The sequence below is a fragment of the Ornithorhynchus anatinus genome, chromosome 18 (assembly GCF_004115215.2).
Source record: "Ornithorhynchus anatinus isolate Pmale09 chromosome 18, mOrnAna1.pri.v4, whole genome shotgun sequence".
Taxonomy (NCBI): Eukaryota; Metazoa; Chordata; class Mammalia; order Monotremata; family Ornithorhynchidae; genus Ornithorhynchus; species Ornithorhynchus anatinus.
In genome coordinates, this window is record NC_041745.1 from 29,823,935 (window position 1) to 29,847,209 (window position 23,275).

The window sequence follows — 23,275 nt, forward strand, 5'->3', positions numbered from 1 at the left end:
CTTTCCAATAGGTGCAACACTTGTCTTGTTCTGTAGTTTGGAAGCTCCCACCTTGATCATGTTTTTCATTTCACTTTACTAAGAAATCCCATATCAAAGAGTGTTAAATCCCCATTATGCAGCCGGTCTTCATTTTCACTTCCACGTAGGGCCTCGGTCTATTTATTCTGATCTATCTATTTGAAGTCAGTGTTAGAACTTGTCCCATGAGGTTTCTGAGCAGACGTTAAAACTCCCCAAATCTCACCTCAATTACACATATGAGGGCAAATCTATTCAGAAAGTCCATTGCAATTCCCTGATTGGGAGTGTGAATTAGACGCTCTGATTTCAAGGTCTCACCTAAAATGTCAAGTCCAATTTGTCTCTTCGGAGTTGAGTTGAAATCCATCTGAACCTACCTCTTGGGAATTAAGAATATTTGCCCTGTTATTCACCGTACTATTTGTTAAGCACTCATTATGTCCCAAGCACTACACTAAGCACTGAGTTAGATACATTGCTAATCAGACCAGAAACAAAGTCCTGTTCCACCTGTTTCTCATCATCTTAGAAGGAGGGAGAACAAGCATTTTGACTACTTATTACAGATGAGGAAACTGAGGCACAGAGAGGTCATGCGATTTGCCGAGGTCTCACAGCAGATAGATGAATGAACCAGGATTAATAATAACAATGTTGCTATTTGTTAAGTGCTTACTATGTGCCGAGCACTGTCCTAAGCACTGGGGTAGATACAGGGTAATCAGGTTGTCTCATGTGAGGCTCACAGTTAATCCCCATTTTACAGATGAAGTCACTGAGGCTCAGAGAAGTGAAGTGACTTGCCCACAGTCACACAGCTGACAAGGGGCAGAGTCGGGATTCCAACCCATGACCTCTGACTCCAAAGCCCAGGCTCTTTCCATTGAGCCATGCTGCTTCCCACCTGGGCCTCTTGATACCAGGTTGCATGTGTTTTCTATTAAACCATTTGCGAATCTGCATTCTTACAACACATTAGTTTGAGATAGTGCTTCGCTATGACTTTAATCATTCTGACAACTACTTGCAAGACTCAAGAGATCCCTAAAAGACTCTTTCAACTGAAATTTCTGTGGAAATGCCATTTTCTCACCTTTATCCATGAGAACAAAGATATTTCCAACCCAATCTAGAAGGATGAGAAGACTCATTAATGGAAAGAAATTCTATTCGTGACTAATCATCTCTAATACTAAATGCAACTGAGGAGGGTGGAGAAAATGAGACTTTTCACTTTCTTCACTAATTTCCAACCAACACAGAGATGACGCCCTATGGGAAAATAATTGTTTACAGGATCTTTTTTGGATTTCAACATCGCTTGGATCAATTGAACTGCATGTAGCAGTAGGATGACAGCTTTGCTTGGTTGTTTCCCCTGAGAACTGGTTTCCTGAGCTCTCGGGTTCAACAGTGTTGCCTGGGGCCAGAACCAGATGGTATCATGGGATTTTCAGGCCCCTGAGCTTCTTGGTTTTCTCCAGATAGTCAAGATGGCCTCCTTGCGGGGGAACCTTTCAAGCAGAGCAAGTTGGAAACATTTACTCCAAGGGAATTTGAGTACTGGGACAATTGTAGAAAACATGTCAATCTTGTCTCTGAAGAAGACCCAGAATGGTTAATGACTAAGCCTTCTTCTGTTGAAAGACTGAAGATGAATGTCATTTAATCTGCTTTGAGAAAGTCATATTCCCCTCTAATTTTCCCTGGGCCTTTGAGGAGTAGAAAGGGTGAGGTGTAGAGAATGGCAGTGCTGTGATTGGTATTTGACAACAATTTGTATTATATTAATAATAATAATGACATTTGTTAAGCACTTACTATGTGCAAAACATTCATTCATTCATTCAATAGTATTTATTGAGCACTTACTATGTACAGAGCACTGTACTAAGCACTTGGAATGTACAAATCGGTAACAGATAAGAGACAGTCCCTGCCCTTTGACGGAAAGCACTGTTCTAAGTGCTGGGGAGGATACAAGGTGATCAGGCTGTTCCACGTGGGGCTCACGGTCTTAATCCCCATTTTACAGATGAGGTAACTGAGGCACAGAGAAGTTAAATGACTTGCCCACAGTCACACAGCTGACAAGTGGCTGAGCCCGGGATTTGAACCCATGACTTCTGACTCCCAAGCCTGTGCTCTTTCCACTGAGCCACACTACGTCTTGACAAGTGGAAAAAAATGGGGATCTTGGGGTCAGAAAGCCTGAGTTCTAATTTCAGCTCTCCCAGTTTCTTGCTCTGTGACCTTGGGCAAATTACTTAACTTCTCTGGGCCTCAGTTTCCTCAACTGTAACATGATTAAATGCCTATTCCCCTTCCTACTTAGACTGTGAGTCCCATGTGGGACAGGGATTGGGTCTGACCTGATTAACTTGTATCTACCTCAGTGCTTAGTACAGTGCTTGACACATACTAAGTGCTTAACAAATGTAATAATAATAATAATAATACCAATATGAAATACTATCAGTGCTAGAGCTATACTTCCTAAGGAATGATGCTTGATCCTTCCTCAGTGAAATGAATGACAGTCCATCAACAGAGCTTAATGCAGATTTCTGAGCTCAGTGCTGCATCATGACAAGACAAAAGACGTCCTTCCAAGTTTGATGTCACTTCTGGTACAAAATGTTCCAAAAATGTATATTTGTAAGATTTAAAAAAAAAATAGAATTGATTAAATACGACTTCTGTGTCCAAAAGAGCCATCTCTTCTCACAGAGCACGGGATGAGGGATCCCCCTTTCTTCATCCCTCCCCATCCCGCCAGGGTCTGAAAGACCACAATACGTAAAGTCTGGAGGTGAATCATGCACTGACTGCTTTTGGATGAAATGGGGAAATCCCCATTCAACTACTCATCTGTCCCCCTCAACCAAAAATCTGGAAGGCTGGTGTTCTGCTTTTTCTGCAAGCAGCAGAGTTGTGGAATAGTAGAAGGGCCATGACTAAATCCATTTAAGTTTCTGCCCTTCTACCTCACTTCAATTCTGGATGACATTTGGATTGGATGGAGAAATCCACGCTCCAGAGGCAGAGCGGGAAATTATTATGGCTGCTGCTGAGGCTAGAATCACAACTTTACCATCAGCTATGATTTTTGGATTAAGAAGTGTTGTATCAATTTTCAAGAAAGCAGATGAACTTTTAAAAATAACTGAAGAAGAGAATAGCAGAGAGAGGAGTTCAAAGGTGGGTGGTATGTTTAGAAGAATTTAGCCTGCTAAAAGGTCCTTTATGATGAAGACTCTTTACCCTGAATTTGATGATGCATTCTTCACTAAAGGTGAAAATTCACTACCTTAATCAGCAAACTTCTGCTCCTGGAGCCTCCTGCAGAGGCAGATAATCATATTAAAACACCTTATTTAGTGCAGTGCTCTGAACACAGTATGTGTTCAGTTAATATGATTGATCGATTAATGTCACATTGTCCTATTTAGAATTACTTTAATAGAGAATGAATACCTGCTTAGTGAATTTTAAAGTTATAGAATAGTCCATGTAAAGAATTTCAGAGTATTCAGAGGTTCTGAAATGGTTTCCCATTATAGCAAATAAGTCTATGGGAAAACATACCTTAATAATAATAATAATAATAATAATTGTGGTATTTGTTAAGTGCTTACTATGTACCAGGTATTGTACTAAGTGCTGGGGTGGATATAAGCAAATCAAGTTGGACACAGTCCCTGTCCTTCACGGTGCTCACAGTCTAAATCCCCATTTTAGAGATGAGGGAACTGAGACACAGAGAATTGAAGTGATTTGCCCAAGGCAAAAGAGCAGACAAGTGGCAGAGCTGGGATTAGAACCCATGACCTTCTGACTCCCAGGCCTGTGCTATCAAGTACATCATGCTGCTGCTTCTCATGGTAGAGCTGTCCATATGACGTGCTCATTTGCAGGGAACAAATTAAAGCTGCATCGTGGGGTATGTCTGCAGCTGGGATCTGATCCCTGTGGGAGGATGAGAAGATTCCAAGTAAAAGAAACATCAGCAGATCAGGGTGGTTGGTGGAGAGATATACAGACCATAATAGAAGACTTCAGAAGTGGAAGTAGGGTTGATCCCAAATCAAGAGGTTCGATGTCCAGGGAGGCAGTGAAGATGAGGCTTCTCCAGACATAATTCATTTATTCATTTAATAGCATTCATTCATTTATTCAATAGTATTAATTGAGCGCTTACTATGTGAATAGCACTGTACTAAGCATTTGGAATGTGCAATTCGCCAACAGATAGAGACAATCCCTGCCCAGTAACGGGCTCACAGTCTAATTCATTTATCCTTAGTCTTGGTCCAGGGGAAAGAGTAATCTCAACTCTGCCACTCACCTGCTGGGTGACCTGGGGCAGGTCTGTAACTTCTCTGTGAGTTAGTCTCTTCACCTGTGAAATGGGCATTCAGTAACTGTTCTCTGTCCCCGTTAGACTATGAGCCCGCTGTGAGACAGAGACTGCTTCTGAGCTGATTATCTTATAACTATCCCAGCGTTTTGTCCAGTGCTTGGCATATAGAAAACTCTTCCCAAATATTATCGTTATCTATATAATGGAAAGAGCCCGGATTTGGGAGTCAGAGGTCATGGGTTCGAATCCCGGCTCTGCCACCTGTCAGCGGTGTGAACTTGGGCAAGTCACTTGACTTCTCGGTGCCTCAGTTCCCTCATCTGTAAAATGGGGATGAAGTCTGTGAGTCCTGCGTGGGACAACCTGATTGCCTTGTATCTACCCCAGCGCTTAGAACAGTGCTCGGCACATAGTAAGCCCTTAACAAATACCAACATTATTATTATTATTCTACTATTCTACTGCTACTATTCTACTACTAATAATATAGACATGAATATGATATAAATACAAGTGAATGAATGAATCTACCCCAGCACTTAGAACGGTGCTTGATACACATAATAAGTGCTTACCAAATATAAAAATAATAACAGCAATGATAATAATGGGCTGTGATGTTACAACAAGCGAGCTGCTGTTCTGAATGGGCCCTGCATTTAAAATAAAAACTAAAAAACTTTTGTGTGCCCCTATGTTGACCTTTGCCTGCTTACCCACCTTTGAACTCTTGTGTCCAGGAGAGGACACAACCAGCAGGAATGATAGAGTGTGAGTGGCACAGCATAAGCCACTAATATAGCTAGTAAGTAGACTGTAAGCCCTGTGTGGGTGGGGATTGTCTCTCTTTATTGCTGAATTGTACTTTCCAAGCGCTTAATACAGTGCTCTGCACACCGTGAGCACTCAATAAATACGATTGAATGAATGATTGAATAATGTTAGAATCTATTCCTCTGCACAGACGCTGAGTGCCGAAGATTTGGGACTGTTGAGCTTAGATCTCTCGAAGAAACTCCATTCTTCATTCAGTGTCTGTGGGCTGAGCACTGTACTCAGGTCTCAGCAGAGCACCGTGAAAGATGATAGGATCCCTGCCCCCAAGGAGCTCTCAGGAGAATGGTGCCACTCTCAGGGCCCAAGTCCAGGGACGGGTGGACCAGTAGCTTGACCTACTGTGGCCTCTCTTTGGCTCCTACCTCTCTGTCTCACTCTCTATTTGAACATGCCCAATCTTGAGTAGGTTAGTAGTATCAAAGCCCCTGAAAGCACCATTTTTTTTTCTCTAAAAGAGCAAAGCACAAAGTAAGCACTCAATCCATGTGACTGATTGATTGATAGGTATACAAAGTCAGAGGACAGCTAATTAATGATAATGAGGCTTTTCCTTAAACAGAGATAATAGACAACTCAGTACTAGAGGAACATTTTATATTCCTGGCAGATAGGAGTAAAGACTACTTTTTCAGAATCACACTCAGGGAGGCTCTGCTCAGTTTCTAGATGGAGCAGCATGCTTAGTGGATAGAGCACTGGCCCAGGACTGAGAAAGAGCTGGGTTCTAGTCCTGGCTCTGCCATGTGTCTGTTGTGTGACCTTGAGCAAGTCACTTCACTTCTCTGGACCTCAGTTACCTCATCTGCATAATGGGGATTAAGAGGGTGAGCCCCACGTGGGACAGGGACTGTGTTGAACCTGATTAACTTGTATCTACCCTAGTGCTTAGAACAGTGCTCGACACATAGTAAGTGCTTAAAAGTACCATAATTATTATTATTATTGCTTCATTCCTCAAGTTGGAACCTAAATTCAGACTACCATTTTGTCTCACCCAAACATGTTACATTCTGTACTTTTCATGTTCCTGGCACGTTGGAGTGGAGACTCCGTCTTTCAGAACAGCATCCAGGGAGATTCTGCTCTGTTTCTAGATGAGATTGCTTCATTCTTCAAGCTGGAGCCCAGGTTCAGACCACCATTTTGTCTTGCCCAATCATGATAATAAACTCCATCTGGATTTGAGGATCTGGTCCTCATGCATCAATGACCAGAGCCAATAGGGTGTGGCTCTACTTGGCTCCAGAAATGGTCTGCGTCTTGAAAATGATGTCAAATGCATGAGTCACTTGGGATTGATTCAGAGATGCGTATAGCTGGATTTCAGTACCTGATGTGATCATATGTACTCCAGCATTCCTGACAGCAAATTTGTCATTGTCATTACAGAGCCAAAGCCCTCCTTTAAGAGATATTGGAAAATTAATTAGACTGTGCCTACCTTCGCTGGATGATGGCAGAGACCTTTTAGACACCCGCTTCTGGAACAGGGGAAATAATTTTATAGGTATGGATTTTTACCTCAAATTCATCATACTTTCCTGCAGAGCATATTTAAATAATATACAATTTTTTATTTAATTTTATTTGAGGAAGAAAATAAGCAGATTTAACATCATTTCAGAAGCTGTCTTTAGGTAACCTGCTCTGTACCAGCTTCACTGCCACCCTGAAATTCACAGAAAATTCAGACTACCCAATCGGACCGGGATATTGAGAAAAGGGAAAGTAATTTATAGGCAGTCCCAGTGAATGGAATTTCATAAATTCCAGGTATGTGGTATGTGGTAAAGGTTTGTGGTAAAAGACACTGAGCTGGGTTTGTTTCTCCTGACTGGGAGTTTAAAAATCTCAGTCTTATTCCATCAATCCAAAGGAGGTTTGTTTTTCCCATCACCCTGGAAAATCTGACACCCCAATCATCCATAAAAGGACGTGGTTTCCAAGTCTTTTGCCTTTCCCTAGGAGCAGAAGTGGACATTCAGGGTCTCTCTGGTCCCCCATTTTGGAGGAAGGGTGAGCCCAAATCTGTGGGGCTGGTGGGGAAATGGAATGGTGAGAACAGGTCTCCCATTTTGCAGATGAACTGAAGCACAGAGAAGTTGAGTGACTTGCCCAAGGTCACACATCAGGATTAGAACCCAGGTCCTCTGACTCCCAGGCCCATGATCTTTCCACTCGGTTATACTGCTTTTCAAGGATCTGTTTCTTAGAATGGTGATTCCTTTCAACACTCAGGTGAGGGAGGTGCAAGTGACAGATTTTCATAACTGATCATCTATTCACATATCCCCTTCTACAAAATGCCTGGGAATTCAACAACCAACTGCACTGCTTTCCCCATATCCATCGCTACAAAGTGTAGCCCCCCTCTATTTGATGTGTGTATTAAGGCCTCACAGCCAATGGAAGAAGCGGTATTGAGATCTGTTTGCTTCTCTCTGGAATCTCTGTGGTATGCCACGGAATTAGCTGCAAAGGTATCTGCAAAGCTTGATGGGCTTAATTAAGTCATACACGTGAAGCCTCTAACATCTCTTGAGTTGAATTCACAGGATCAGTTGTCCCCTCTCCCCTCTCCCAGTTGTGAGAGAAATGTACTTCCTGGTTTCCACTCAGGTGGATAATGAAACTACTCAAAATGCATCATTAAAATGATCACACTGCCCCACACTGTTGAAATGTCAGCCAGGTTGCTAACAAAGACACGGCTCTACGGACTGGTGGCCCCGGCTATACCCAAGCAGCGAGGGACAAGATTCGTTAGGAGAATTTGCCAATGTAAGCAATTTCTATTTAAGGGAAAATGAAGGCTTTCTTTGCAGCAGTGGGGGCTTGGAGGCCTGCTTCTCGCTCCTGATTCTGTGGGGAGAGGAAATCCAGGACTGACACATCACACTGATCTGTCTGCAAGATTCAAAACTGTGATGGAAAGGACCCCAGGGGTTCATCAGACCCCCAGGTGGAAGGGAATTCTGGGTTTTGGAGGAATCAAATGTAAGCGTGGCTCAGTGGAAAGAACACGGGCTTGGGAGTTAGGGTTCATGGGTTCGAATCCCAGCTCTGCCACTTGTCAGCTGTGTGACTGTAGGCAAGTCACTTAACTTCTCTGTGCCTCAGTTACCTCATCTGTAAAATGGGGATTAAGACTGTGAGCCTCACGTGGGACAACCTGATTATCCTGCATCTACCCCAGTGCTTAGAACAGTGCTCTGCATATAGTAAGCGCTTAACAAATACCAACATTATTATTGGTAGTGGGACAGGTGTATGTAATTGATTGATGTTATATTTATTAAGCACCTGCTAAATTGCTGGGGTGGATACAAGATTATTTGACTCGACACATGGGCCTCGCCTTCTTTCTTCTCCCTGTTGAAGAAACTGAGGCCTAGAGTTGTGAAGTGACTTGCCTCAGGTCTCTCTCCCACACACTCGATGAATTAAGGTAAAGTCTCTTCTCTTTCTACCCGGAGTTTGCTGTGCCTGCCAGCCTGAATTGGTAGCGTTAGCACGTTCTGATCTTTCTCTTGCCGCCCTGGAGTTGGGACAACTCCATGAGCCTAAATCTGTGACACTGTGGCCCTTATCTTCTTACCCTGGCACATGCCATTACCTCAGTTTACAAAAGCCTCCTTGTATTTCTTCCTCAAAAACTGGGAGAGCGGGGGTGGAGGGGGTTATGCTGTGGAGGCAATTATGCTGGTGAATATGGTAGTTCTCATGTGTTTCTCCGTCACGGTTGGTGGCATTTGAGAACCAGTTAAACTGGAGATTTTTCCTAGAAAAGAGAACTGGGAGAGAACTCCAACACACCACCATTCCTGCTGGTGTGATTGACACCTCTACTGGGGAGCAGAGGACTGAAATAGAAGGATGTCAGTTGAGGAGGTGTCTCTGGCCTGCTGAATTCTCTGAGGAAACCAAATCTAGAGGGCTGATCCCTGGATTGAGAGAGCAAGAAAAAAACTTGGAACACATCATAAATTAACACAAATAATCCCCAGGGATGTCTCATGAATAAGTGCTAATGAAACACGGACTCAGCCGTGGGGTGAGACATTTTATTCCCTGTGATTCTTCGCTCCCCCAGGAAGTTTGGAGGTGGCCTGGTTCCTGGAATCTAGGTCTTCCCCACTTTAAAAGCCAATCTGAACAACCACTAACACTATTCTCTTGATTGACATGATCTAGCAAAGCCCAGTCCAGAGAGATGAAGTGGTTTGGCTCAAAGACAGTGATCTAGTTTGCACTGAGTCCGTCTTCCTCGGAAGGAACAGGAAAAGTTGGGGAAGGAGGGAATAAATGGGAAAAATCAAGAGAGACAGAGCTGGCTGTCAGAAAAAGGAAGTAGTAGGCGGACCTACTCAGAGCAACTGAAGCTTGTTCCCAGTCCACAACAAGCTTCATTTGCTCTGAGTAGGTCCGCCTACTACTTCCTTTTCCTGACACAGGGAATGCTCCTATAATGTTGTTATATTGTACGCTCCCAAGTGCCTAGTACAGTGCTCTGTACACAGTAAGTGCCCAATAAATACCAATGACTGATTGACTAATGATAATTGTAGTATTTGTTTGTGTGCCCAACTCTGGGGTTTGTTAGAATCTGTCTTAGCAGAAGCAACTCCATCTTGCTTTCCCTTTCTCTAAAAGGAAACCCGCCCCCTTCGAGCCCCTTCCCTGAGCCCTTGGGCCCCTGTTCTCAGAAAGATATGTGATTATTAGGGTAGTACTGAGCCGGTTGTTGCTCATGGAGGTGCAATTTGTGTTCTCTGTGTACTTACCTCTCCACTGCTGAATCACTGGACCAACCATATAACTTGTTTACTTGTGTGCATAAAGGCTGAAGTAAAACTCTACTCGAGGTCTTGCTATGACCTAGAAATGGGCAGAGATTGTTTGCAACAGGTTGACACGATATTATCCAGCCAGGTATAGTCTGCGACCCACACAGTCTAAGGGGGAGGGAGAACAGGTATCTGATCCTTATTCTACAGAGGAGGAAATTGAGGCCCAGAGAAGTGGGTCACCCAGCAGGCTAACGGCAGAGCCTGGATTAAAACCGGAGTCTCCCGACAGCCAGTCCTGGTGGTGTTTGAGAACCAGTTAAACTGGAGATTTTTCCTAGTAAAGAGAATGGGGAGAGAACCCTGGAAAAACCATTTGTTTCTACAGATGTGATTGACACCCCTACTGGGGGAGCAGAGGAAGCAGGTCTAGCTCTTTGACAGTTACCACAAACTGACACTTCCGGAGCACAGTTTTTCACAACAGTAGGGGACCAAGAAGCAGATTTAAAAATAGCCCCAGAACCTTAAGGTGAAGTGAAGCTATGGAATTACCATCGGAACAATGAATTTTGTTGTTTTCACACCCTTGAAAATTATGCATACAGTGCCTTTCCCCGCTATGTTAAATAAAACCTCTCCTGAGCTACCTAACTCAAACCTCAACTCTTTTGCCACTCCACTGGATTCTGTGCTTTCTTTCTTGCTCCCCAGACTCACCATCCCCAGCCTACTCAGTCCCCCTTCTATTCTACTATCTGTCATTTTAGCTTGTATTTATTTTTTCTTCACCGGAAACAATGCTAGTGTTACATTCCAAGTCTGATGAAATATTGCTGAATGTTCTCCCACACATACTTCTGGCAATATTTGCATTAGTACGTATGATGGGACGCGGAAGGAGAGGGGGAGGCCAAAAGAGAAGCTGAGGGAGAGAAGGGGAGAGAGAAAGAAGGGAGGTAGAGAAGGAGGAAGAGAGGGAGAAATGAGGGAGATAAGTGGGGAAGAGGGAGAAGGAGAGAGACAGAAAACATAAGTGTGCAATTATCCTATTTATATCTTCAACTGAAGTGTCATGTTTTACTTCTTTATTTAATATCTCTCTTCTGTCAGGGAAGCTCTGTGGCCTAGTGGAAAGAGCATGGGCCTAGGAGTCAGAGGACCTGGGTTCTAACCCCTGCTCTGCCACTTGTCTGACATGTGACCTTGGATAAGTCATTTTACTTTTCTGTACCTCAGTTCCCTTACCTGTAAAATGGGGATTTAATCCTACTCCCTCCTAAATAGACTGTGAGCCTCATGTGGAACAGGAACTCTGTCCTACCTGATTAACTTGAAACTGCCCCAGCACTTAGAGCAGTGCTTGCCACATAGTAAACACTTAATGAGTACCATCATCATCATCATGAAGACTATAAATTAATTTGACTAGGTTGGGGGTGGTGGTGGTGACCCTCCCCTGTGGCATAAGGAAAAGGGTACTGGGGCACTAGAATTTCCACTTTGGACAACTGACAATATACCTAGATCTACCCATTGCCTGCTGTGTGATTTAGACAAGTCACTTGAGTTCTCCATGCCTTAGCTTCCTACTCTGTAAAATGGGGCTTAAATATCTGTTCTCCCTTCCTCCTTTGATTATGAGCCCCGTGGTTATACTGTATCCACCCTAATGCTTAGAACAATGCTTTGTACATAGTAACCGCAATTACTACCTCCCTGGTCCCTCAATCTCCCCTGACTGTGCCACCTTCTTGAGCACCAGGAGGTTGTGGTGGGGGGTGAGTTTGAGGGTGCCTGGGGTAATAGCTCAAAAGGACTCAGGGTCCTGAGACCCCCTCCGCCCCCAATAAGTCAAGAGACACAGCTACCTTTGAGGGGTGGCAAATCCTGCCATCTAGCGAGCGGCATTTTGTCAGAAATTTGCTGCAAATGCATGGAAGGATGTAAATTATTTTTAACTATCTTTTTATAGTGCCAGCATTTCCACCACACTCCCACTGTCCTCATTAAATATGCACAAAGAATTTCCTCTTCCAAAAAACCCATCAGCAGGTTTTTTTCATTTCTCTTTCCTTCTAAAATGACTTTACAAATGATAAACTGTCTCCACTGAATCCAGGTCACAATTAATCCTGAGCCTCTCTCACCCTTACACGCCTTCTCACAAAAACCTTCTACAAAAGAAAACACACATAAGTGTTCCTTCCTACTAGAGTCATGGTCTAGTGGAAAAAGCATAGAACTGGATATCAGGAAAACTGGGTTCTATTCCTGGAACTGACACTTACCTGCTTTGTGACCTTGGGCAGTTCATGTAACTTCTGTGTAGTGGGGATTAAATATCTGTTCTCCCTCCCTCTTAGACTATGAGCCTTGGCAGGGACAGGGATTGGGTCCAAGGGCTGCTACGTTAATCCAGGCACTAGAAGCAGCGTGGCTCAGTGGGAAGAGCCCGGGCTGGGGAGTCAGAGGTCATGGGTTCGAATCCCAACTCTGCCATTTATCAGCTGTGTGACTTAGGGCAAGTCACTTCACTTCTCTGAGCCCCATCTGTAAAATGGGGATGAAGACTGTGAGCCCCACGTGGGACAACCTGATCACCTTGTATCCCCCCCGTGCTTAGAAAAGAGCTTTGCACATAGTAAGCACTTAACAAATACCATTATTATCCTATCCTGCCTGGATTACTGCCTCAGCCTCCTTGCTGACCTCCCCTTTCTCCCCACTCCTGTCCATACTTCACTCTGCTGCCTGGATTATTTTTCTACAAAATGGTTCAGTTAGTGATTCCCTAATCCTCCAGAACCTCCAGTGATTGCCCATTCACCTCCACATCAAAAGGAAACTCCTTGCCGCTAGCTTTAAAGCACTCAATCACCTGGGCCCCTCCTCTTTTTCTTTGCTGATTTCCTACAACAACCCAGCAGGCTCACATGGCTCCTCTAATGCCAACCTACTCACGGTACCTCAATCTCATCTATCTCACCACCAATCCCTCTCCCAATTCCTGCTTCTGGCCTCGAATTCCCTCCATCTTCATATCCAATGAACCACCACTCTCCCAACCTTCAAAGCCTTATTGAAAACACTTCTTCAAAAAGCCTTCTCAAACTAAATCCTCGTTTCTTCTATTTCCTCCCCTTTCTGCATCACCCTTCCACTTGGATTTGCTTGCTTTATTCATCCCACCCTCAGCTCCACAGCACTTATGCACTTACCTGTATTTATTTATATTAATGTCTCCCAAGGACTTAGTACAGTGCTCTGCACACGGTGAATATTTAATAAATACAATTGATTGATTGGTCCTGGATGTCTTTATGTCTTTAAAAGTCTGACTATGGGGATGACTCCCTCATTATCTGAGAAGCAGCATAGCCTAGTGAAAAGAGCATGGACCTGGGTTCTAATCCTGAATCTGCCAATTTCTTGCTGTGTAATCTTGTGCAAGTCACTTAACTTCTCTGTGCCTCAGTTCTCCTACTTGGACTGTGAGACCTGTGAGGGGCAGGAACTCTGTCCACCTTAATTAACTTGTATCTACCCCAGCGCTTATAACAGTGTGATGCATAGTATGTGCTTAACAAATACAATTTAAAAAAATTCCTCCCCTCCATTGGCAAAGAGTTTGGCCCATTTCCCCAGCTGAGAGAGGGTTGTTCAGATCATCAAAGCCTGGCTGACAGGCTCAGGTGTCAGTTCTTCTGGAGATAACAACAAAACAGGGGAAGCTGGCACGTAGCGACTCAGTTCCCACACCGACCTCAGATTTTTGATAATGAAGGTAAATTTCATACCACTCTAGGAGTGAAAATGAATTGCACACTGGTAATTTACCCAGTACTGGTCTGTTGAACAGTGAGTGGCTCAGTTGCATCCTTCCTCTTTGCTCCATAAAGTGCACTGTGATTCTTAGCAGAGGTAGATATTTTCCCTGACATTTTTTGAGCTGCCACTACCCGTAAATGAAGACAAATGATTTGATTAAAGAAACCCAAACGAGCAGGGGCAAGGCTGATGATGCAAATCTTTCAATATTGGTCCGGTCCTGGACAACACTTGAATATCCTCAGATCCATTCTGGCCATCTCAAATGTGGAATCTCTTTACTGTAGTTGGCTGCATCTTGCTGGAGGCAATCAATCAATCAATGGTAATTATTGAGCACTTATTGGGTGGAGAGCACTGTGCTTAGCCTTTGGGAGTCAGGGGACCTGAGTTCTAATCCTAGCACTGCCATTTTCCTGCTATGTGACTTTGGGTGTCACAACTTCCCTGGGCCTCGGTTCCCTCATCTGCAAAATGGGGATTCGAACCTGTTCTTCCTCCTACTTAGAGTATGATCTCAATGAAGGACTTGATTTTCTGGTATGTACCCCAGCTCTTAGAAGAGTTCTTGGCACATAGTAATTGCTTAATCATAATTATGACAATACAAATAAGTTGGTAGACATGATCTCTGCCCATGAGGACCTCAGAATCTAGAGGGATAGCTTCAAGAATGGGAACCTAATAATGGGAAAGCAATCCAATGGTCTCAAAGCAGACTTTGGGTATCTGGGTTGCATCAAATTCAATTCCCTTGGTGCACAAAGTACCGGTAGTAACTGAGACAGACGCCTCCCTGATTTGTTCCTAACCAGGAAGAGAAGTTAGTCAAGCAGCATGGTGTACTGGGGAAAAGCTCAGACCTGGAATTCAGAAGGTCATGGGTTCTAATCCTGGTTCTACCACTTGTCTGCTGTATGACCTTGGGCAAGTCACATAACTTCCCTGTGCCTCAGTTACCACATCTGTAAAATGGGGATTGAGACTTTGAGTGCCATAGAGTCCAACCCCATTATCTAGTGTCCAACGCGATTATCTTGTATCCACCCTGGAGCTTAATACAGTGCCTAGCACACTTAATAAATACCATTACCGTTCTTATTATTATTGATCCTGTTATCCCCGAAACATGTTAACCCCAGATGTTAGCCCCACGGTTGATGCTGCAAAGTCACACAGAGAAGGTGCTTGGAAGCTGCAAGAAGCAGCTTCATTCTCTGGTTTGGCAGTGGGGGCCAGGGGGATGCCATAAGGCTCCAGTGAGGAATGCTCAGAAGCAGCGATTGCAGTTATTGCCCACCTGTCAAGGAGGGGTTCCATGTTGACTGTTATCAGATGGGTGACCTCTACTGGGGACAATGTCAACTGAAGTGAGTCACACCGACCATTGTGATCTCCCTGAGGATGTACACCTTCCCTCAGGACCATTCTTCATCTATTGGTCTACTTCTCCATCTCTGTTCTTCCGTGATTGTTTGGTTGGGTGTGTTGGTGCCGCTCCTGCCGATGGTCCACCTGTCCCCTGCTCTAAACCAGTTTCAGCTAGGGCTTGCACTGGGGCCTTACTTCCAAGCCCCCAGTGGAGTCTTCTGGTGGTCAATATTTGCCAAGCCTGGCTTTTCATCTACACATGACCCCCAAGCCTTACATCCTTATCTGCATTCTTGGCATTTCGCCATACATCCTTTGGTATTCTCTACCTTTTATTGCATAAACCTAGGTCTCCTCTCTATGAATACATACCCCTACAGACCCTAGAGGAGGTTGGGTCCCTGGGTCAGAGCCATCCCAATAAGGTAACAAAATGGACATAAACTTTAAGGAAATGCACTTAAGCCCCTAGGTAAGAGGGACCCAGTGAAAAGCAAATCTAAGACCCCTAATAACCAATCCAAGGAATGGAACCCCAAAAAATCACAAGAAGTCACAGGCGATCCCTGCAACTTCCTTGGACACATGCATTTAATCAATAGATGGTATTTCTTGAGCACAGACTATGTGCAGAGCAGTGCATTAAGTATTTAGGAGAGTAAAATAGAACAGAATTAGAAAAGAATTTGCCAATGAGAGGTTAAGGCTCGGTATTCCCCTTAGCACATCCCTTTGATGTCCACCCAGGCATCAACCCACTCTCGGATGCTCGCTGAGACGAGGGAATCCTTGTGACTCTGAGATCATCTATCGGGGCAGCTGGCCATGATGAGTCACTGGCTCATAACTCCTGTGTCTTAAGGATAAATTCCCGAATATTATTCTGCCTCATGACAAAACTTGTCACTTTCATTCATCATTATTCTGTATAAGGAAAATGTAGCTTTACCAAGAGCTACACGTATGCTAAATGTGCGATGATGTTCACGCTTGTCTACTAAGGACCAGTGACAAAGGGTAGGAAAAGGGACAGGTTGGCACACTTCAATCCGGAACACGGTTTCTCCTTGAATGGAGATTTTCATCAGGCTGCAACAATCAGTCGATCATTAGTGCTGACTGTGTGCAGAGCAACGTACTAAGGGGTCGAGAGAGTACAATATAACCAAGTGGGTACACGTGTCTACCAACGTGCCTACCAACTCAGTTATATTTAGCTGCAGCTTTCTGTATTCCCATCAGCGAGATTCTAACCAGAATCCTTTGGAGAAGGCTATTGGGGGTGGTCAGTTGTGTGCTACATTTGGGGAGAAGTGTGACCTCTCTCAGACCACAAGGGACTTGATGCATCACAGGAGCATGAGCATAACGGAGACAGTATTTGAATATATCACTCTAATTCCCACCGATGCAAAAGTTATTTTTGAAAATTCCATAGTAATCAGTAAGAATCTTGCCATTTGGAATTTTAAGATGTTGGCAATATGGTGTATAATTTTAAGGGAGAAAGACACTCAGTTCTGCCAGAAGGCATGTTTACACTATGGATAAAATGCCAGCAGCAGAATAAAGGCAAGTTCTTTCTAAAACACCCGTCTGTCTGAATACAGCACCATTTGGTGGTAGAAGTGACAGTAGTGCCTATGCATATGGGCTCGGGCATAGGGTGAGCACTATAGTGAGAGATTTCCTTAATATAGGTATCAGCAAGAAGGCGATGCCTCGAGTATAGGAGTCTGTGTCATCAGAAATAAAGAAGTGGCTCAGCTGCAGGGTCGTATGCTCCTGACCTCATCAACCCCAGTAATTGTCCATCCACCTCCGCCTCAGACAGAAACTCCTTACCATCAGCTTTAAAGCACTCAATCCGCTCGCCCTTTCTTACCCCGCCACGCTACTCCTCTCCTCCTCTCCAATCTCCTACTACGACCCAGATTGCCCACTTGATTCCTCTGATGCCAACCTGTACCTTGACCCCCTCTATCTCACTACTGACCTCTTGTCCATGACTCCCTTCGTATCCAACAGTCTAACATTCTCCCCACCTTTAAAACCCTCCTAAAATTGCATCTCTTTCAAAAGGCCTTCCCTGATCCTTTGTTTCCCCTATTTGCCCTCCTCTCTATGTTAACTGTGAACTTGCCCTGTACCCTTTAAACACTTTGATAATCACCCCAGTCCCATAGTTTTTATGTAAACATTCTTAATCTCTACTATTTCCCCCACCCCTCCTCTATTTTATTGTTTGTCTCCCCGTGTATACTGTAAGTATCTTGTGGGCAGGGGTTGCATCTACCAACTCTTGTATTCTCTGCTCCTCCCCCTCCCTCTTCCCCTCCCCTCAGCACTGTGCTCATTTGTATATATTTTTATTACCCTATTTATTTTGTTAATGAGGTGTACATCCCCTTGATTCTATTTATCGTGATAATTTGTCTTGTTTTTGTTTCGTTCTGTTTTGCTCTGCCATCTGTCTCCCCCAATTAGACTGTGAGCCCGTCACTGGGCAGGGATTGTCTCTATCTGTTGCTCAATTGTACATTCCAAGCACTTAGTACAGTGCTCTGCACATAGTAGGCGCTCAATATATACTATTGAATGCTTTCCCAAGCAAGGTGGCCTAGTGGATAGAGCATGGCCCTGGGAGCCAGAATGACCTGGGTTCTTATCCTGGATCCACTGCCTGTCTCCTGTGTGACCTTGGGCAAGTCGCTTCATTTCTCCATGCCTCGGTTATCCCATCTGTAAAATGGGGATTAAGACTGTGAGCCCTATGAGGGACAGGGAATGTGTCCAACTTGATTAGCTTGTATCTACCAAGGTCTTAGTAGAGTGCTTGGCACATAGCAAGTGCTTAGCAAATACTAGACATGAAAAAAGCCCACTTAGTACAGTGTTCTATACACAGTAGTAATACCATTGATTGATTGATGCATTATATCAGGAAATGCCTCTCACTCCAGTTACGTGTTGCATTTGGACACTCGCTTGATTCTCACTGTACAAAGTCTATTCTCAATGTACAAAGCCTACTTTGGCTTTTCAGCCTCCAGTTGGATCTCAGCACCGTTTTTCACTTCCCCTGCTTCATCCTGTTTTCTGTCCATAGGTCTCTTGATTTGAAGAGCTTTGTGCCATCCCTGTCTTCAAAGACATCCTAAAGATCTCTTTGTCTCCTTTGATACCTACAAGCAGGCTCTGCTTTCTCACATGGTGAGAATTAAAGGAAATTTGAGCAAACAGTAAGGCTCCTGTTTAGTCTGAGAGACGATGAAAGCACGCGCAAGCTTCTCTTTGATCGGCTGCTGCTACAGCGGGGAGATAATCGTTGCCTGTGTGTGCCGGCTGCTGAATTATTGTTTTACTCTACCCGCAGAGGGGCCGCCTACTTACTGACATAATGTTGTCAACCTGGCACAGATCCTCTTGTCTCCCCAAAATGCTTGACTGAAGAAAATTAGATTAATACCTTCAAAATGTTGAAGTCGCATTCTGTTTGAATGGATCTTCTGGTGCTGGAAACATGGGACCGATGCCAGGACCGGAGACCATGGGAAGCTACTCAGAACAACCCTTCCCAACAACCTTAATGGATTAAGGTCTCGAGTGAAAATCCACTGGGACCCTGAATACGTGTTTTGTGGGACGTCCAAACGGAAGCCTGTCACACAGGTGTTCATTATGCGTAGTCAAGAAAAAAATTGGAACAGAAGATGTCAAGGGGTAAGGTCAAATTACTTGGCAAAATATTCAGAGACGTCTTCAAAAGTAACGTTTATAATGGAGAAGCAGTGTGGACTAAGGGAAAGAGTTTGAGAATGGGAGCCTGAGGACATGGGTTCTAATTCTTACTCTCCCAATTGCTTGCAGTTTGACCTTAGGTAAGTCACTTTTCTTCTCTTTGCCTCTGTTTCCTCTACTGTAAAATGGGGACTCGATACCCGTTCTCCCTCCTACTTAGACTGTGAGCTCCATCTGAGACAGGGACTGTGTCTAACCTGATTAACTTCTGTCTGATCCAGAGCGTAGAGCACTGTTCGACACATAGTAAGCACTTAACAGATATTATAATACCAATAAAAATGGTAACAGATAATTTAATCAGTATTCATAGAATTCCAATTTGGCTCTCCCCACTACTCTATAGATTCTGAACCACGACTGTACTTATCAGAAATTGATTTGAATGTGTGGAGTTTGGAGTCAGTGACTAAAGCAGTCAGATTCTAAAGTAAAACCAACAGGCTGTTCTTGTTTTGCAGGGAACAGGAGCATTTAAGGCACTGATTTACTCTGCTTTAAAATGGCCACCTCTCCACATTAGGATGGGCAAGCATTCAGGAAAAGAACTTTAAGCATTCTCTCTACTGTCCTCTTCTAAGTGCTTAAGTACAGTTCTCTGCAGAGAGAGGTGCTCAATAAATACTACTGGTGACTTGATTAAGCCTCCACACCCCAAAAGTCTTCCCACTCCCTAAGGAGTCCAACCAGAGAGTGGGTTCTTAGGGTACTCAGCATCTCTTTACCTCCATTCAATTTTGGATATGCAGAGAAGCATGAATTGAATCCAATAATTGAGGAGCAGTGTGGTCTCTTGGAAAGAATCCAAGCCTGGAAGTTAGAGGACCTCGGTTCCAATCCCCGCTCTGCCACTTGTCTACTGTGTGACCTTGTGCAAGTTACTTCAATTCTCAGTTAACTTACCTGTAAAATGGGGATTAAGACTGTGAGCCCCACATGGGACAGGGACTGTGTCCAACCTGATTATCTTGTATCTACCCCGACACTCAATACAATGTCCAGAGCATAGAAGGTGCTTAACAAATAATATTTTAAAAAATATAAAAAAAGGTTTGCAGTTTTGAAAATTGAGGCTAAGAAGGGGGTCAAAATCAAATGAGATGGGTAGGAGATGGACCCAAAGTGCAGGAAGGAGAGGAGACTGAGAGAAGAATGGGAAGAATAGGAAAAAGGGAGGGGAGAGCGAAAAGAAAAAAGAGAGAGAGAGAAGGAGAGAGCATGGAGAATGACAACTAGAAAGAGGGAGAGAGAACTTCAAGGAGAATGAGGGAGAGAAAAAGGAGGGAGAGGGAGAAAGAAGAAGAAGGGGCTAGCAAGTAGGTAAAAAATGGGACCCAAGGACTTTTCCAACGCTTGTCCATCGTCTGCATCTGTCCCCCTCAGAAGCACCTGACACGGCCATCGTCACCCTGTTGAAGTACTCTGGGCAGCAGTAGCAGCAGCAGCAGTAGCAGTCACATTTGCTACCATGGAAGAAAGAGCCTTTCCTGGACTATGCCCTATAGCTTCCGGAAAGTCTCAAATCCTGTCATGCAGCTAAGCTGGAAATAACAAAGAATGGCCTCTGGAGATGACAGTTCAGTCACCGTGGTGGCCTTCACCAAGAAAGAAAAGGGCAAGGAATGTGGGCCATTATATTTCCATGCTGTTGGATTTCCATCCCCCCATCCCAACCAAAACCGGAGCACACAAGGGCTCAGGCCTTTCGGTTGGCTGCTGGAATCACTCAGTGGTATTTCCCGAATGCTTAATGTGGGCAGTGCACTGTTCTAAGCACTAGGAAGAATACAACACTGGGAGCGCCTAGAGTTACAGTCATCTACGACTTATAGTGGAACATCTTATCACCTAATGTGCAGACGACCAGAAATCGGGTCAGCTTGAGCAGGAGAAAAGGCTATAAGACCAACGAGGAGGAGTCAAAGTAGGGCAAGGACAAAGGTGGAGGGGAAAGGGATGGGGAAGAGGAGGAGAAGGATGAGGGAGAAGGACAGAGGGGAAGCTTGGAGGCAGAACAGCGAGACAGTGACTGCCCCTGACCCCTGCTGTCTGCCTCCTTTGAACATGGTCTAGTTAGTGGCTGGACCACAACCACGGCCTCCCCCCCCCGCCCCTCGCCCCCATATCCCCCATCCTTCTTCCTACTTGACCCCTTCCATTGGCCAAGACAGCTGATTACTTTTTTTCTGTTAGCTTTGTCTGGTCATGAAATTGCTTCAAAGATCCTTCAGTCAATAATATGGCCGTTCTTGAAATTCTAGATTCAGAGTATCTGTTCCCTTTATCGTAGAATCTTGGTAGTTAATTTATGCTTTCTGCTGGGGTTGGGAAGTTCTAAAATTGTCCTGTTGGGATGGAAAATTATTTCCCCAGTGTTTCCAGCTCTTTTAGGTTTGACAAAATGCTCCTGAAACCACCTATAATTTAAATGGTGGATTTCTCTTTAGACAAAGTGTAGCTTAGACGGACTAATTGCTTTTCTTCTGTTTAAGGCTATTGTTTCAAAATCAAGTGCCTCACCCATTCATTCAAGGACCTTTGTTTCTCAGAGACCTGGACAAGTGCTTCCATCTTAACAATGGCAGAAATCTAAAGGGAAAAGTGAAGTAGCACCGATCCTTTACAAAGCGTTTCTGGGAAGCAGAACAGAGGGTGCTGAGGTTTGGCCAAATAGCTCATTGAATTTTTGAAACTTTCACCTGAACTTTTCCCATTCCATCCCTACTTTGTGAGCCGAGCTGACCTGAATTAGATGTCAAGATTGGTTTGCTAGTATGCATTCAGAACAGGAATCTGGAATTAAATCAGATTTTCTTCTCTGTTACCCTATGACTTCTAGGACACAAATGGGGCACCGAATAATTGGCCCTTAGTAACTTCCATGGCTTGGAGGTGTTTTTGTAATGTCCTTTGGAGAGTACATTGTATCTACTCCAGCCCTTAGCACAGTGCTTGCCACATAGTAAGTGCTTAACAAACCTCACAAATATTACTATTATCAGGGGGCAGTGGGTAGGATTGAGTGGTTCCCAACTTTCTATTCTTATCAGCCTTAGTGATATCTTCCCACCTGTGTAGTCTCTCCCAGCACTTAGTACAGTGCTCTGCACACAGTAAGTGCTTAATGAATGCTCTTTCTCCTCCTATCCCTGCTCTTCCTCCTCCTCGTCTTTGCCTTTTAACTCTCATACTCAGTCTATCAGTGAATACTGACAGTTCTTCCCCTTCTACATATTCGAGATCTGTCTCTTCCACTACAGGCAAATGTGCAACTCAAGAAGCAGTGTGGTCTGGTGGATAGAACACAGGCCTGGGAGTCTGAGGACCTGGGTTCTAATCCATCTCTTTCACTTGTCTACTGTACAAACTTGGGCAAGTCACTTCACTTCTCTGTGCTTCAGCTACCTCATCTGTAAAATGGGGATTAAGGCCATAAACTCCATGTGGGAGAGCGACTGTGTTCAACCCAATTATCTTGTGTCTAACCCGGAACTTAGTACTGTGCCTCGCATTTAGTAAATAGCAAATACTATAAAAAATAAAACAACAAAAGACTTGAACCTTAGTTCAAGCTCATCATTTCACGATAGCACTATTGACTCAGCATCCTCACTGGTCTTTCTGCTTCCAGACTCTACCTCTTTCAGTCTATACTTTCCTCTACTGCCTGGATAGTGTTCAAATTGTTTATAGGCAGGGAATGTATCCACCTACTCTCTTGAATTGTACTCTTCCAAGCACTTACTACAGTGCTCTGAACACAGCGCTTAGTGGAGTGAGAACCAGCATGGCTCAGTGGAAAGAGTCTGGGCGTGGGAGTCAGAGGTCATGGGTTCGAATCCTGGCTCTGCCACTTGTCAGCTGTGTGACTGTGGGCAAGTCACTTAACTTCTCTGTGCCTCAGTTACCTCATCTGTAAAATGGGGATTAAGACTTTGGGCCTCACTTGGGACAACCTGATTACCCTGTATCTATCCCAGTTCTTAGAACAGTGCTCTGCACATAGTAAGTGCTTAACAAATACCAACATTATTATTAAATACCACTGATTGAAAACAGTATCGACAGTATCAACTTCCAATGGCTACCCATTTCCCCCTGCTTAAGGCAGAAACTCCTTACCATTGGCTTCGAGATACTGAATTCCTTCCCTTTCAAATCTGTCAGACTATCTTCAAAACCCTTCTGATAGTTCACTTCCTCCAAAAAACTTTCCCTGATTAGTTCATCCATAGTCATGGGGTCTAGCCAGAACTAACAA

At 44.1% G+C, this 23,275-nt stretch overlaps 1 long non-coding RNA gene across 2 annotated transcripts in view; it reads left to right on the forward strand.

The window, feature by feature from the left end:
• The window catches only part of LOC120638978, a 202,201-nt gene that overhangs the window by 99,584 nt on the left and 79,342 nt on the right, over nucleotides 1-23,275 (forward strand). For both annotated transcript variants that reach the window (XR_005661044.1, XR_005661043.1), the window contains exon 4: nucleotides 6,614-6,731. This is a non-coding gene — a long non-coding RNA (uncharacterized LOC120638978). The remainder of the gene's footprint in view (nucleotides 1-6,613; nucleotides 6,732-23,275) is intronic.